General features: G+C 36.8%; 1 long non-coding RNA gene across 2 annotated transcripts; it reads right to left on the minus strand.

Moving 5' to 3' along the window:
* Positions 1-8,201: 8,201 nt before the first annotated feature.
* LOC146747490 (uncharacterized) lies at positions 8,202-13,749 on the minus strand. 2 transcript variants are annotated; one of them, XR_014929034.1, is made up of 2 exons: positions 13,659-13,749; positions 8,202-8,379 (listed from the first exon to the last, which is right to left on the minus strand). It is a non-coding gene; the product is annotated as an uncharacterized LOC146747490 (long non-coding RNA). The 2 variants fall into 2 exon arrangements; XR_014929035.1 differs by lacking the exon at positions 13,659-13,749 and adding an exon at positions 8,871-9,063.
* Between the last annotated feature and the right edge of the window lie 3,177 nt (positions 13,750-16,926).

The following is a 16,926-nucleotide window of genomic DNA, read 5'->3' on the forward strand; positions in this document are numbered from 1 at the left end:
GGGGGAGATCAGTATTGTTATCAAAATTATATTCAATAGTTTGAATGTCATTTTCTAGGTCAATCAGGATGTTTTGAAAAAGATTACGCTGCGTTTGCCAGTCGCGCCAATATTGGATTATGGGTTTTGACAATATTAATATAAACAAGTGAAAGGTCTGAAAGACCAAGTGCAGTGTTATTGATTGATACAGTTTTAATTCGGTTCATGGTGTGTTTACTGACATAAAATCTATCGAGACGTACAAGTGTGTTACACCACTATAGAGGGACTGTGGGGTTGGGTTGGTGAGTGGCGTGGGCGCACAGACTCGCTACTAAATATCAAATGGAACAACACTGGTCTTAAATTACTGGGTGTATACTTGGGGAATGACAGGAACTATACAGACAAAAATTGGGTTGAGTTGGTTCAAAAAGTAGAAAACAAAATTGAATTCTGGTCGCATTCTGCTTCCGGAATGTAACTTTGTCATATAGAGGGCGCACACTTGTTATAAACCACATTATTGCATCTCAATTGTCGTATACCGGCTCAACTCATTGTCTCCATTCACTAACACCGTTTGCCACATACAACGTGGCAAGACCGTCATTGGATTCCTGCTGAAAAATTTCATCTCGCACTTGATAAAGGCGGTCAAAAATGTTGTTGATATTGCTTCAAGCACCAAAGCCATGGGAGTGAATTACATACATACAGAGATATCTTTACGACGACAATGATCACCCGTGTTCACAGATTGTTTTCTAAGCAAAGTAGGTAATCTATATATAATCTATATTATATCAACAGTAGTTCCATGTGCGAGCAACTGACAGTGTAGGAGTGTCAAGGGCTCTCGAAAAGTGTGCCAAATTATACAGTTTTATGCAACAGAGACGCACAACAAGAGGTAATCAAGGCCATTAATGAACTGGGTACCTTAAACAAATTCCAATAGAACAAAGATGAGACGAACAAGAAGTGGTGAAAAAAATCGTGGCGGTAAATCTACACCGACAAAAGGATCCATTGCTAATTTTATGCAAATTAATGCATTAACAGAAAACCAAGAATGCGATATACCTGATGAAGACACGCAATCTGGCAATGTTAGCAGTTAAAGTAACATTATAGGGACGACCATGAGGGCGCTGTTCATACTCGGATGCGATGACGTCATACGGGGTGGGATGACGTCCCAATGGGAGGCTGTGCATAGCTTAGCATAAATAATGACGTCACAATGGGAATTCGTGCATAAATTAGCATAAATGAGGACCAATGCCGTAAAGGGGATCATTTGAATGAGGATGACGTCACAATGGGATATTGTGAATACATTTGCATACATAAAATTGATGTGAATACGAGGTCGTGTCGAGGTCATCGTGAATACATTTGCATAAATTACTATTAATTTTTTTAACTATTTTTTTTAATTATTTTTAATTATTTTTAATTATTTTTTTTTAATTGGACAGGCGTGGACGAAAGATTTTTCATGAGGATGACGTCACAATGTAATATTGTGAATACATTTGCATACATAAAATTGATGTGAATACGAGGTCGTGTCGAGGTCATCGTGAATACATTTGCATAAATTACCATCATTTTTTTAATTATTTTTAATTATTTTTTTTAAATTGGACAGGCGTGCACGAAAGATTTTTCAGAATGTGTCATAGAGGGCGCTCTCTCTCACACACACACTAATAAATACACGGCATTTTTGAAAACTAACGGAGTTTATTGCACAAAAGAAGTAAACAAGAATGAAATATTGACATGAAGTATACATTCATGGCGTGGTTGACGCCACGAAAAAAACATACGATGTGAGTAAGGAAAATAGTTGCGTAGCGTATAAATGTTTAGCATGATTAAATATTTCTTAACACCTCGAAAAATACGTACATACATGTAAATGTGCAGCGTGGTTAAATTCATTTTTCACGTCACGAGAAATTTGAGTACATAAACGATTCGATTAAATACACGGAAGAGTGAAAAGTCAATAATTATACAGTAAACAGTGAACAATAAAAATAATTCATTCTATATATACATATGTTGTTCATCGTTTATATTTTCTTACCTCATATTTGCTTTGTTTTGTTTGAGTAAATTATTTTTAACGACACGAAAAAATACGAGTACATAAACGATTCGATTAAAAACACAGAAAAGGGAAACGTCAATAATAGTAAACAGTGAACAATAAATAATAATTCATTCTATATATACATGTTCATTTTTACATTTCTTACATCCTTTCAATGAGTCAAGCAGTCTGTACATTTTTTTTATTCCATCGCTCCAATCAGAATCGCTCATCTGTCGTAGAAGAAAAAAAGAGAGAGAGAGAATAATATTAAAAACCAATAGTCACCCCGTAAAACTGCGGTCATAAACCCCGCTAAAATGCAAAGTATGCAAAATCGGTTGATCGACGTACAGTTTGTTTTTTTCAAAAATGGTGGACTACGCTACGATGAGTTAAAATATATAATTACCTGATCGTTTCACAGAATAACTTTTGACATACATAATCATCACACGGAATGAGTTTACGGTGTAACGTAGCGATTTTCGTTTTTCCCTTGGCGAAGAAGATATGTCCTCGCCTTCTTGCCGAAGATTCAAAGGCGGTAGACCAAGTTTGACCTTCTGTGAAAGGTCATCTCATGGATATCTACACAACGAGTCATACATGACGTATTGGCTACACATTGCTTGAAATCAAAGTATTTGATGATTGTAGATCCACGTACGAGAAGTCTCTTAAATTCTGTGACATGACTACCGTACGAGTCAAAATAGTCTTCGTGGTAAGGGTATTTCAGACAGAAAGTGGCCCAATGCGTTCCACCCGCGAATATCAACGGTGTTTGATACGAGCAATGTGTATTATTCCGAAGCACTGTCCGTGAATGCCAGTTTGAACTCAATCACAAGATTAAGTGTGAGCGCATAGGATTATTTATAAATCGCTCGTCATAAGTGTTCCTAATGTGAAATAGACCTCCCACGTAGATGATAAACAACAGATGTTGGTGTATTTGTATATTTATGTTATCTAAAACATGAACACTCGCAAACAGCCTGAGGGATAGGGTTTCAAGTTGAAAGCATTACCCCTATACCTGCGTGTATGGGATAACGATAACAGGACTGGAAACACGGGGTCAACTTGATTCGGTCAACGTGAATCAGTATGGTTCTTGTCCATCACCAATATTATGGTTTAACGTCCGCAATCCCCACAGAATGGAAATCAGCATTAAAACAGCGTACGTCGCCAAAGGAGACGAGACGAGACCTATTTGCGAAAACTATAAGCGATATAGAAAATTCAAAAGTAATGACTACTACAATGTTTTAAGAAATTCAAAATTTGAGAAGGCCACTACATTAAGCACCTTTGCTAGTAAATAATATACAGATGATGTTGACTGGCAGGAAGCCTGGAAACAAATTAAACAGATAACAATCAACGAAAAAATGCGCGGATTTCAGTATAAAATTTTGCATCGAATTCTTGCGACAAATGTTTTTTCTATACAAAAATAAGAAAATTGACGATGACAAATGCAAAAACTGTGACCTAAAAGAAGATTTAGAACACTTGCTGTGGGAATGTGAAGAAAGCCAGAAATTCTGGCAAAAATTTAAAATATTTTGGATAAATATATGTGCCGAAAATATCAATATTTGTAAAAAAAAAAAAAAAAAAAAAAAGAGGTAATCTTTAATTCTGGTGGTAAAAGTAACTTTCAAGCCCTGTAGAAGCACTTAATTTTACTTGGAAAATACGAATTATATATTGCGAGGTTCAATAATTCTAAACCAAACTTAAACTTATTCATTGAAAGAGTAAAACAAACCTTTAATCTCGAAAAAGCGATCGCAGAACAATATAACAAACACGAAATATTTGTTAACAAATGGGAAAATATAATGAAATACCTAGAAAAATAAAAATACTGTAAAAATATATATAACATGAGCGACTTTGACCTTGTTTTTTGTGATTTTGTATTTGTATTTTGATCAACTATTTTGTTCATTTTTTTTTGTATTTGTATTTAAAAAAAAAGTTAATCAGTATTCTGTTAGTTAACTATTATGCCAAACTTCAATATACGAATAATTAAAATCTGTGCATTGTATTTATTACATCACACTTCAATATACGATTAATTAAAATCTGTACATTGTATTTATTACATCACACTTCAATATACGATTAATTAAAATTTGTACATTGTATTTATTACATCACACTTCAATATACGATTAATTAAAATCTGTACATTGTATTTATTACATCACACTTCAATATACGATTACATAAAATTTGTACATTGTATTTATTACATCACACTTCAATATACGATTAATTAAAATCTGTATATTGTATTTATTACATCACACTTCAATATACGATTAATTAAAATCTGTACATTGTATTTATTACATCACACTTCAATATACGATTAATTAAAATCTGTACATTGTATTTATTACATCACACTTCAATATACGATTAATTAAAATCTGTACATTGTATTTATTACATCACACTTCAATATACTGTCATGATTTATATTTCAGCCTAACGGTGGTTGCCATGGCATCTACTGATAGGGGTTATATGACGAGGTCAGTCAGTTTGACAGTGGTTGCCATGACATCTACTGATAAAGGTTAATGACAAGGCCAGATGGCGAGCTAGTCGAAATCAGCCAAAAACATCTTATGAGTCTGCAGTTTTAAAAGATTACAGTACAGTAGCTGTAATCTTAAACCAATTTTGTTTGCGATTCTTACTAATGTGGTATCTTTGTGGAATGTTAGTGCAAGACTATTACCCCATAAATATTAGTTAGTGTTGACATATAGTAGTGGGTTTCTAGATAGCTTGACGATTAATCAATTGATTATGATGTGTAAAACTTTCATGTGATTGGTTGTTTGTTTGAAGGCAAGGCCTTGGAGTCTCTTATACTGATTGTAATTGGTTAAGGAGTGACAAGAAATAAAGAATGATTTAATGCTGTCTCGGGTGAAAACCAGTGACTTGGCAGAGAATCGTTTGGAACATGAATGGAGCTTGTGTGTGTTTATCGTGAGTCTAGCGTGGAAAACGACCGAATCCCGGTTACCTAAGTGAAGGATTTTTAAACATCAAATTTACCTATCACAATACGATTAATTAAAATCTGTACATTGTATTTATTATATCACACTTCAATATACGATTAATTAAAATCTGTACATTGTATTTATTACATCACACTTCAATATACGATTAATTAAAAAAAAAAAATAGGTAATCTAGCATACACGAAACAACTTTTTGTGACGAACACTGACTATGCATTCCCAAGTTTACAACCATTCTACACTGAGTTATTGCGGTGTTGGAATTGTCTTGAAAAGATCCGCAAAATTGATGACACTAATGCTGCTCTCACCTTTTAGAAGAACCATTATTCAACAACCCCCACACACTCAATTACATAAAGCACGACACACATCCGTTTAACCAGTCTGTAACTACGGGTATCACCAAAATAAAACATTTGTTCAATAAAACATCTGGTCTGATTTGCACAGTTCCGTGAATACCCGATCTGTGCGTGTTCTACAACAACATATAAACGAACCTGATACACAGACAGCTGGCGCACATCTGATATAATAAAATAAATGCGATATTTACTATATGGGGGCCGCCATCTTGAATGACGCATAAAACTAAATAAGAGACAAGTTGTGAAACGCGTTTTTCAGATTCCTACAAATCAGGACAAAAATACCAATCTTTCACAAAAATAAGGTCCGTTGGGGTTGTATTAAGCCAACCGATAACAAAATTCGGCCGAATTCGTCGTTTTTGTGTGTAAAAATCCCTTGCATACGAACACCTAATTACGCGAAGAACATAGAACACTAAGCCGGGATATTTGAAACCGAAATTGTCATCTAAGCGTTAGGCCGTCGCTGATTGGCTGCTGTGCTGGAATGCCAATTTTTAGTTTCAAATACCCCGGCTTAGTGTTCTATGTTCTTCGCGTAACTAGGTGTTCGTATGCAAGGGATTTTTCCACACAAAAACGACGAATTCAGCCGAATTTTGTTATCGGTTGGCTTAATATAACCTCAACGGACCTTATTTTTGTGAAAGATTGGTATTTTTGTCCTGATTTGTAGGAATCTGAAAAACGCGTTTCACAACTTGTCTCTTATTAAGTTTTATGCGTCATTCAAGATGGCGGCCCCCATATAGTAAATATCGTATTTATTTTATTATCACGTGTGCGCCAGCTGACTGTGACCTGATAAGTGGAAACAAACTTTAAACGCCCATACTATTAATGGGCGCGATACTGCGCATGTCACTAGACACTAGACTTTTGATTTACACTTTTCTGATGACTTGAATCTGCACTTTATAAATTTCATAAAGGCAGTCTCTATAAATACATAATCAGTGTTAATCATGCGCGGCATGACACGATTGATACCATATGGCGTGACATTCTTAGCCTCCCACGAGAAACTAGACCGAACGTCAAAAACTGTTATGATCCCCTTATTTCGAAACTGGAAGGTGACCTACAATGGCGTATCCTACAGTGAGCATACACAACCGGTAATTTTCTGCTCAATGTAAAAAAAAGCACAAGCAATAAATGCCCACTCATTGACGATTAAGATTCACTTCAACATATTTTTTTATGAGTGTCCAAACAAAAACAACATTCTTTATAGAGTCAATCAATTGTCGGTCGGTCTCACTAAAACTCAAACGCCCATTCCGCACTGGTGATCTGTGGTGTTGTCCCCACATAACGCTTTAGACTTTCAGACTCGAAAAGCTGCAAATCTGTTTTTGTACAATCTCTAATGCAAAACTGGCAATCCATCTAAGTCGTCGTAATAACGGACAAAACATGTATGCCACTGATCCGCTAGAAATATTCACAAATCGTGTACAGTGCAGGTTAAAAACCGAATTTGAATTTTAAACGTGCTTGATCTCACTTGGGCACCGCATAATGTATTGAGTGAAATAAATGACCAAACCCTGTCTGTTCATTTGTAACAGTGTAATTATATATGGAGCAAGTGTGAATTGTTTGACAAACATGAATGTATAGTCGAATATCTCGATATCCTAAGGCTGGTCGACTCGTTTCCTTGTTCCAATGCCACGTGACTAGTTCGCCAGGTGTTGTCTGCTGCGGCGCTTTTGCAGTTTTTGCACTATTATTCAATTATGTTGCATTATATTTCCAGTGTCGGTGGCATTTCTGGACAATAACACTTTGCCTAACTGATGTTAAAGCGCGGTAGTCGTCGCGCTGCGCATGTGCGAGATATATGGGTCTCATATAAACAAAGATGGCGACTTTGACTGTTTCGCTGATCAACGAGTACAAACTGAGACGTTTCCAAGCTTTAATTAGGTAAATTTCATGTGATTGGAAGGTATTGAAAGAGTTACCGGCGGTAAACAATGCATAACGGGCCCAGATCAAACCTCGTAATTGTGATTTCCATTTGTAGTGCGCATTGGACTGTGGGATAATCAATGTTTATCAACACAAATTTCGCACATGCGCAGCGCGACGACTACCGCGCTTTAATGATTTTCAACCAAACTGAAAATACACTTTGTTTTTGAAGTGTTTGTTTGTTTGTTCTCCGCACACATTCAGCTGGCATGGTGCTATAAACACCAAACTTCCGGTTAGCTACGTTAGGTGGCCCGATAAAGCTTCGCCACGTCGTGTCACGGGTGACTGTAAAATCTCAAATAAAGTATTGTTTTCACACACTGAACCCGCCTACTGTCATTGTCGACCATGTCCACATCAATCTGATTAAAATCTGATGTAGTGTACGGGCTTTAATTGTTTTGGCTATAAACTTATTTTATTTTTATTTTTATTACTTTTGTTATTAATGCCCTTTTATTTTATTATTTTACTTTGATTTTGATTTTGTGATTTTTTTTTTAATTCCGCCCTACCTACATCTGATCCGACACCTATGTAAGTCCCGTTCAAATCTCGCGTAAGTAACAGCCAATCACAGAGCTCCTTTTATACAGGCTTTCGGTTGCTTACTTTTCAGTGTAGCGACACTCTACGGGCAATCTTTTTGTACATTATATTTTGCCCACTTGAATAAACCATTAATAGAAAATTGCTAGTATATTTTTATTTGCAAAAGAAATTCCACAGCATTTTACAATTTTTGTCATTACATTGAATATTTTTTTCACTTCCAACAAATGTGTACACTTCCAGATACATCTTCGCCAGCCAAGGTTCGTTCATTCAGTCATCGCTTCAATTTTACATCACTGAGCATGATTATCTAGAATGGAAGCAAAAAAATAAGTAAATCGTAATGATTAGAACACTGTAAACAGCTATAGTAAACAATGCAAACTGATTTTAAATTGTATAACGGTCACCGGCCCACGGCATCGACGCAGAAAATTGGAGCAAAAAATATTTCCTGATCAATTGCGTTGTGTTCCAATAAAAAATATTTTATTCCAGTCCAAATCAGCTCAATTACTTTAATAAAGAGTTATTGTATAATGTACAAAATGTTGATACAATTTGATAAATATTTACAGCTCTGCTTCAATGCCGTAGACGATGTTGGCCCGATCGTCAACAAAACATCACCCGTCTCCAGGGCAGGCGACTGGAAAAAGACACTGGTGTTCGGTCGAAACGGTGGAAACAAAATCGTCACTCCCAGAATAACTATGCAAAATAACGATCTAAAGTCGACCATTCGAGCCACAATTTTAACATAAAAATGACTTTCGTTGCATTTGACAATGATAAACTTACCGAAAAGCCGTGTTATTCTCGGTCGCTAACGTCAGTATAATCCGCCATTTTATTTGAGTGTGTTTGCCACCCGACTCCGCCCGGTGACGTCATCATGTGCGCTATAGAAGGAGGTCTGTGATTCGTTGACTAAAATCGTCGATAGTGGGTCTCATTGAAATCTCGTTACATAGGCGTCGGATCAGATGTAGGTAGGGCGGAATTAAAAAAATCAAAATCAAAGTAAAATAATAAAATAAAAGGGCATTAATAACAAAAGTAATAAAAAATAAAACAAGTAACCTGTAGAAGGCTGTGTGGGTAATATTTTTATATTGATTTTTGTTGCATTTGCAGCAAATAGTTACCAAACAATGAGAAATCTATTGGATTGGATTTACCTCTCAGCTGGCTTCAAATACATAGTTCAAGCCTGCCTAACCGGTACTTATACCAGGATTTAGCTACAGAACATAGACAGTCTGTGGTTACAGCTTCATGTTCCGAGTAATCGCAAGAAATTGACATTACAATAGAAAAATAAAAGACTGGCACTCCAATGCAATTAATCCTCGGATTGAAACGTAGACTTTGAAGTCAATGGTGTAAGCAATGAATAACTTCAAGTTGGCATAGAGACGACATAGTTTATTTAACCAGTGCTGAACTAGAAGCTGAAATTATAATTAAGTTCGTTGTCATATAATTTGTTTATTTCAATTTCTCCTGAGAAGTCAAATAGAATACATCGGTGAATGGATGTTTTGGGGGTGTAGTTTACACTGTGTATGGAATGGTAGGGTTGGGTGTCATATAATTTGTTCATTTCCAACTCTCATGAAGTCACATAGAATTTCACTTAATTATTTTCGTTTTCAAGCATCACGTGTGAATCCAATTTTCACTGTGCTGTGTCAAGTCTCAATGGGGTATGTAGGAAATGGCATTTTCACTGGAATTTATTTTAGCGGAAAAATGTTTACAGTGAAAATGAAGTATTTCACATTATTACATATGTACTGCAGTTTATTTTGATTCGTCCCTGAAATCAAAATCGGTATTTCCACACCACATATGCAAATGAGGTCTTGGAGCAAACAAATTAGTCCTTTCAAGAGTAGCGTTTTTCGAAACATAGCAGAAATAAACAATATTTAGAAGTACGATATTTTACGCTTGGGTACATGGATATACTTGCCGAGTGAAATGAAATTTGAACAAGAATAATGGTACTTCTAGGCAGTCACTTATTTTGACTAAAACTATTAAATTTGCATATCACCCATGCAATAATGTTTTCGGTATTTTCACGGTCGATATGCAAATGAACATGGTATTGGCGATCCGCTCCACTGGGACTGCTCTTACAGCCAATACAAAGTCAGATTGGACGTTCAGTTGCGAGACGTAACAAAAAAAATGCAGCCAGTGATACATTTTCAAAATAAAAATACAAAATAAACGCAATCAGAGGCGCCGACCACGCGCGTTGGCAATAAATAGAACGCGTTGTGACACAGTCTCACCAGCCTCTTTCACTGACGCAATATAATTATGCTATTTCCCAACGCACTTATATTTAATACATTGACAAAAAACACCCCAAGAAAAATGTAAATCAAGCTTGTAATTACAAGTAACTCAACTCGAATGCAATATTCATCACTGTAAAAGTGGATAAATTCGAACCAGCCAGCTCATGATTGGAGACGTCCCGTCGTCTTCGTTGATAACTCGCCAATTCACCATAATCGTGGTGGTGAACTGTTTTAATAGCTGATTTGTAAAAGATGGACATTCAATTCATATTCATCCCAACTTATTTGAATATTCTTTCGGAAATTTGAGACATTGTTAAAAAATCCTGTACAGGGTTATGTCTGATGTAAACTAATAATACGCAATTATCCAGGCAGTACTAGAAATTATTGCTGATACTAAAACAAATTTGTATTGGGAAGTTGGATACTTGAACGTGTAGTCCCGGGGCATGTAGTAGACGAACATAATCGTACTGTCACATGTTTTTCGTCTTAGCCTTGTCTTTTCGTCTTAACCGTCGCAGTCCGCTTCATTGAATGTTTAGTTTGATAATTTATAAACATATATTCAGTGTGAAACTGTTGCTTTCAAGTTGTGTTAATACAAAGATGATTTAAACTTGTCCCTTCCGTTGCCAACGTATTCAATATACGGAAATAGCATGTGTGTGCGTTTGCGTGAGTGAAAGATGCAGGCGAGATTACTCGTCGCAACGCGTTCTCTTTATTTCCAACGCGCGTGGTCGGCGCCTTTGATTGCGTTTATTTTGTTTTTTCATACTCGAAATCTATCACTGGCACCGTTTATTTTGTCATGTCTCACAACTGAACGTCCAAGCTTTGTTGATAACTTCTCACTAAACGTATCTCCTGCTACAAATTTAGGATACAACACCTCAGACATAGCTTATTTTACTTAGCTTGAGTGTGGGCACAAAGTTACTTTTTGTAAAATCCGAAAACAAATTCTGACCACCGTTTCCATGGCAACATCCAAAAACTGATTCTTTTAATACCTTCACGCCAAATGTACACCTTACATTTCTTTAATTAAAAATAAAAAGCACGGACATAGCTCATTCTACTCAGCTTGAGTGTAGGCAACAATTTACTGTTTTTTATATCTATTTTCATTACCGAGAAAATGGACCCCAACGTTGGGGTAACTTTTCACCAGCAACAGCTTCTAACTCTCTCTCTTAGCTAATTTTGTTCATACATGACAGGCAGGTTGTACCGTCACTAATTGGAAAAAACAATCCTGGCCCACAGCTACCATGGCAACAGTCAGAAACTGTTTTTTTGAATACTTTCGCGCCAACTTTATTACCTCCTACCAGTCTTGTGATAGCAGTGTTTAAATGATTATGTCTTTTATTTTGGTTACGTTGCACACCGGCGCCGACGGACATTGTTACACTGTGTCAACGTAATCTCAACGCAACCTTGAACTTTGAATGAAATGTAAATACTGCCTCCAATCTAGAAAATACTATCGCAAAACGGATGGAAATAATACATTTAACGGCAGAATACGTCCTAGCAATACAATTAAGTGACTTCTAAAGACTGAATGTTTTTTGCGAACTTCATATACGATGCCCGGTTTTAGTTAGGATGTTTCTGCTGGCGACGTTGCGACATTACCCAGTTACAAATAAAGATTACCAACGCCAAATGAACAACATTTTAACCGGTAATGAAGATTCATTCAATCCACGGCTAACAAGTTACATCACAAGCGAAGTTGTAGCGTGCGGCTCAGCGACGACCGCTGTCGATGAAAGTCATTCCGTCAGTGGAGTACCGCAGTAGCATGGCATGTTTGCCAATGCAAAATTCTGTGGAGAAACTTTTAACTTCAACATTAATTTGTGTCAACCCTTCACCATTGTATTCAAACGAATCACGTGGTGTGCCGTTCTTCTTCAAACCCGACATTCAATCAATAGGGGAGTTTCAGTTAATTAAAAAAAACATCGCAAATCATGCAAATTCAACATTTTCAAACCAGTATACTAAAACAGAAATGCTAAGTAATGCAAAAGAAAGATAGATGTTACTTTTCAGTATACACATCTCTGTTGATACTACCCCTCACATATTGTACCCCCAATTATTCCTGCGTAAAATGGACTAGCCTCTTTCTTGTTGACATTCAGAGTAAAATCACGTGACAGGCTGTTAAAATAGGCTGTTGTATACACTTTCGCCGGTCTGGAAAATGTGTTTAATTAGCTCTCATTCAAGCAACAATGCAGATTTCCCAGTTGGGGTGAAACTATTGGACTATTGCCATTAAAAAATAGGGGTGTTTTGAGAAAAAAAAGAATAACCCTGGAGTGCACACAACACACTGAATTTCGGAACAAATCTTGCATTATTTACAGCAGCAGAATACCACAGAAATATCAGACGAAACATGGAAACACTATATATTGTATTTCGGCCTGAACCCTCTCTATTGCAATTCCAGGAATTACACCCATATGTGCAACCATTTTCAACCTTGGTATCACCCAACCCTGAAAACAAATTCTTAATACCACGCTGAAGCGTTTGGTAATAAAATAAGTTTATAGCCAAAATAATTAAAGCCCGTACACTACATCAGATTTTAATCAGATTGTGTCCACATTTAACCACGAATAAATCAACTTGTGGTAGTGTTATCACGTAGTTTTTGAACTTTGTTTGAACTTTGTGTGTTTTATTTCTGTTTTGGAACTGGTAGGTGGGATCGAAACCCCTTGCCGTGAGAACCAGTGAGACTGGCCTACTTGCAGGGTCCCAAAGCTTAACGTTGTGCGTTCTTTTGTTTTCTTTTACGTTATTTGTCCTTGTCAAACTGCTAAATAAAAATCACTACTACTACAACGACATGGAATGGAATTAATTGGAATATTTCTGTGTTTCTTATGTTATCTTCCTCCATAGGCGTAAGTGTTATACAGTAACGAGCAAAATTAGCTGTACGCAATGATAATGATATTACCACTGTGCTAAGGTAATACAAGTAGCATACATATAAGTCGCAGAGCCCCTGTGTTTTTAAATGGTGTCAGTTCAACCTTGTGAATATGAAGGTCATCAACATAAAAATCAAGGTGAATTCCCAGCATAAACATATACAGATGCCTGCATTGTAAGTTCTTTCCTCGTTTAACAAATAGAATATCGACTAACGACATACACAAGAACAACACAAGAACAGTGTCCTGTGTCGTATTTACAATCAAGGTAATTATAGTAGTTAAAAACTACTTACCTAAATCATCGTGCCTCTCCAAACAAACTGGCACCAGACCTTCCTCCAGACAACATTTAATGGACAATAACCCTGCGACTCCAGCTCCAATGATGGCCACACGTTGAGACATGATCAGAATCAAACAAATTGTCGATGTGTGAAATTGAAAGATGTACAGAAATCTAAACGAATAGGTGAACTACGTCGTTCTGCAGTCACACCTTATTTATTCTTGCTGCGGACTTGTTTACACTTGGACATATCATTGCGCAGTAACACATTGACACCCAAGGAGTGGTTAAATTGAGTGATTCCATGGATCAAATTATTATTATCAAAGTAACCAGTCTAACATTTTAGCCAATATCAATGGCAACATAGCCAAGTCTACCCGGTAGTGCTAAATTGTGAAATTCCAATTTTTCGAATGGCGGAGTAACACGTCCACGAGGAGTGACTACGCTGTTAGTTCATGTTCACGATTGATCCGGTTACACAACGGTTACATAGATGTTATAAAGAATAACCGTGCGCACAGTGGCGGATCCAGAGGGGGGCCAGGGGGCCATGCCCCCCTAAACGCATGACGATTCGTATTATCTAGATTACGCATAGCTTCTCTGCGATTTACCCTCCGTATATCTTAAGCGTAGCTTGGACCCCCCCCCCCCCCAATACATTTTGCTGGATCCGCCACTGCGTGCGCACGGTTACGAGAAGAACGGTTAGGAAACTATTGTTAGATATGATAATTACCATTGACTTCACTTTGAAGCGTGTCCAACCGCTATGACGTCATCGCTTATATTCAGTGCTAGCGACGTTCGTTTTCTATGCGAATCCACTAAATTGAAGAAATAGAGCTCAATAAGCCGACAGATCGACGTATAAGCGTCACCGACTTCTGTGCTAATGTTGTGTAAAACTCAGTGTTCCGTTATTCTCGAAAAAAATGAAAATAATTGTTCTAAAAAGTTAATATTCGTTACTACGTTAATGTGTAGGTATTTTTTGTTGAGGTTAGCAACGTCTGAGCCATTTTGTCTGTCTTTGTCAACAGTTCGGGAAAATTGCTGAAAAATTATTATCATTTTGTGTGGGTTAAATGCTCGGTTGATGCAGAAAATGTTCATCGTTTCAGTAGTCTGTTGACTCAGTCATCTAGCGCACGCGTGATAAAAAAATAAATGCGATATTTACTATATGGGGCCGCCATCTTGAATGCGGCATAAAACTAAATAAGAAACAAGTGAATTGTGAAACGCGTTTTTCAGATTCCTACAAATCAGGATAAAAATGTCAATCTTTCCGTTCGGGTAATATTAAGCTAACCGATAACAATATTCGGCCGAATTCGTCGTTTTTGTGTAGAAAAATCTCTTAAATACGAACACCTAATTACACGAAGAACATAGAATACTTTCCCGGGGTATTTGAAACCCAAAATCGTCATTCCAGCTTAGCAGCCAATCAGCGACGGCCTTACAGTTAGATGACAATCTCCCTGACCAATCAGAAAACACGAATGGAGATAATGCCCGCTTTGTGAAAGTGGCGTTAATCGTCCACAGGCTATAGAGCTAAAATCCATCATACACCGACGATTGCTGATGTTCAATCGTCATATAAAAAAGTAAAATAAAAATATTTACAATACGAAACCGGAAACGGACGTAACATCGCGGTATTATAGATGGAGATGATACGCCGCGATGTCGGTCGTTGTAACGTGTATGGCCACTGGTAATAATCTAGACCGTAAATATTTCTGTGCCAGTCGCCGTAGTTGACAATTCGAGTTTATTTGATCATATACTGACAGCTTTATAGCGTCGACGTCTTTAGATGTACTGTCACAGTGTGTTATTTGTTATATCTGTCAGAAACAGCACAAGCACGAGGATGGATTACCCGGATACTTCTTCCAAGAAAACCCGAACACCATCTTGTAAGCGGAAGATAGGCAATATGTCGATGTCTTTCAAGCTCAGGACCATTTAATGAGGTGAGATATTAGCACAAATTTGTTCAAACTAACACATCTATTAGTCTAAATGTTGCGTGATGCATTGCAATCTTTCTTCTGAACCGAATTCAAACACTGCTTCTAAACACCTAGCATCAACAACACTGACCTCCCTGAAGCATACACAGTCCCTTACTGTAGACATTATTTGACATCGTCCACCACAGTAAAACCTAAATAAAATACATTTTGACTTAAATCAATGTTTATTACAGTTACCGGATATAGTAAAATTAACATTCTGATAATTTTCTTTCAAATTTCACCGTGACAATAAATGCATTAAATAGTTCACTGATATATACCAGTTTGAAGTGCATATACAAGACTTACTAAACAAGGTAATTTGGGCCGTTTGTTGCTTTCTTTTTATCAAGAAAAAGGGGTGTCTACATGAATTACAGTCATTTTCTTTTTCAAGTGTTATTGATATTGTAACCAACAGCAATATACAATGATTGGCAAATTACAAATTTTGATATTGGTTTAGCAAATGAGTATGTAATGATATTGTGCTAGTAATTTTGGCTTTCAAATTCGCCGTGTTGGGAATTTGCGAATGTCGCGAACATTGACTTCTGGCGTCGGCTCATACATGTACGGCCCTATGATCGTTGACGTATCAAGCAAAGCTGAAGAAATAGTAGAAATATCTGAAATGTTCAGTAGTAACGCAGCTTACAGCTATTGAATGTTCAGCTCAGGTTTACATAAGAAACTACTTGTGACGTCACGGCGCGTTGAAAGTTCGATGACCTGGACTTGAAACACGTTCGGGATTCTTCTAAAATGACCCTCAAAACGGCGATTTTGGACATATTTCGAAAGTAATTCCTTTCCGAAGGCCACATAGACTTTTGGAAAAAACGCCTCTGCTTAAAATTTATTGCGTATTTATTGTGTGAATTTTACTTTTATACAAGCACTTGCAAGTAAGACGTTTTTCAGATAATAATTTAGTCAAGACGATTCACCGTGATATTAATATAGCAGAACGCCTTCGAGTTTTACGACGAATCGTCAAATTAATTAGTTAAGTATTGTTGAAACTTAAAATCGATAAACGCAAACTTTTCCATTGATGTTTACCTATTCAGCGTGATTGCGCCACCTACGCCCAGATGTATTGTTGTATATCTGCGACCCAGGACACTGCAAGTGACTGTATACGACCCTAAGCTTCATCTAACTCGATCCATTTTCCAAAGCGCAAGATGTGGGATAGGACATTTGTTATGTCGTGTATTGAGTGGATTGATG

This window comes from Saccoglossus kowalevskii, chromosome 3 (assembly GCF_978046115.1).
Source record: "Saccoglossus kowalevskii chromosome 3, keSacKowa6.1, whole genome shotgun sequence".
NCBI classification, from domain to species: domain Eukaryota; kingdom Metazoa; phylum Hemichordata; class Enteropneusta; family Harrimaniidae; genus Saccoglossus; species Saccoglossus kowalevskii.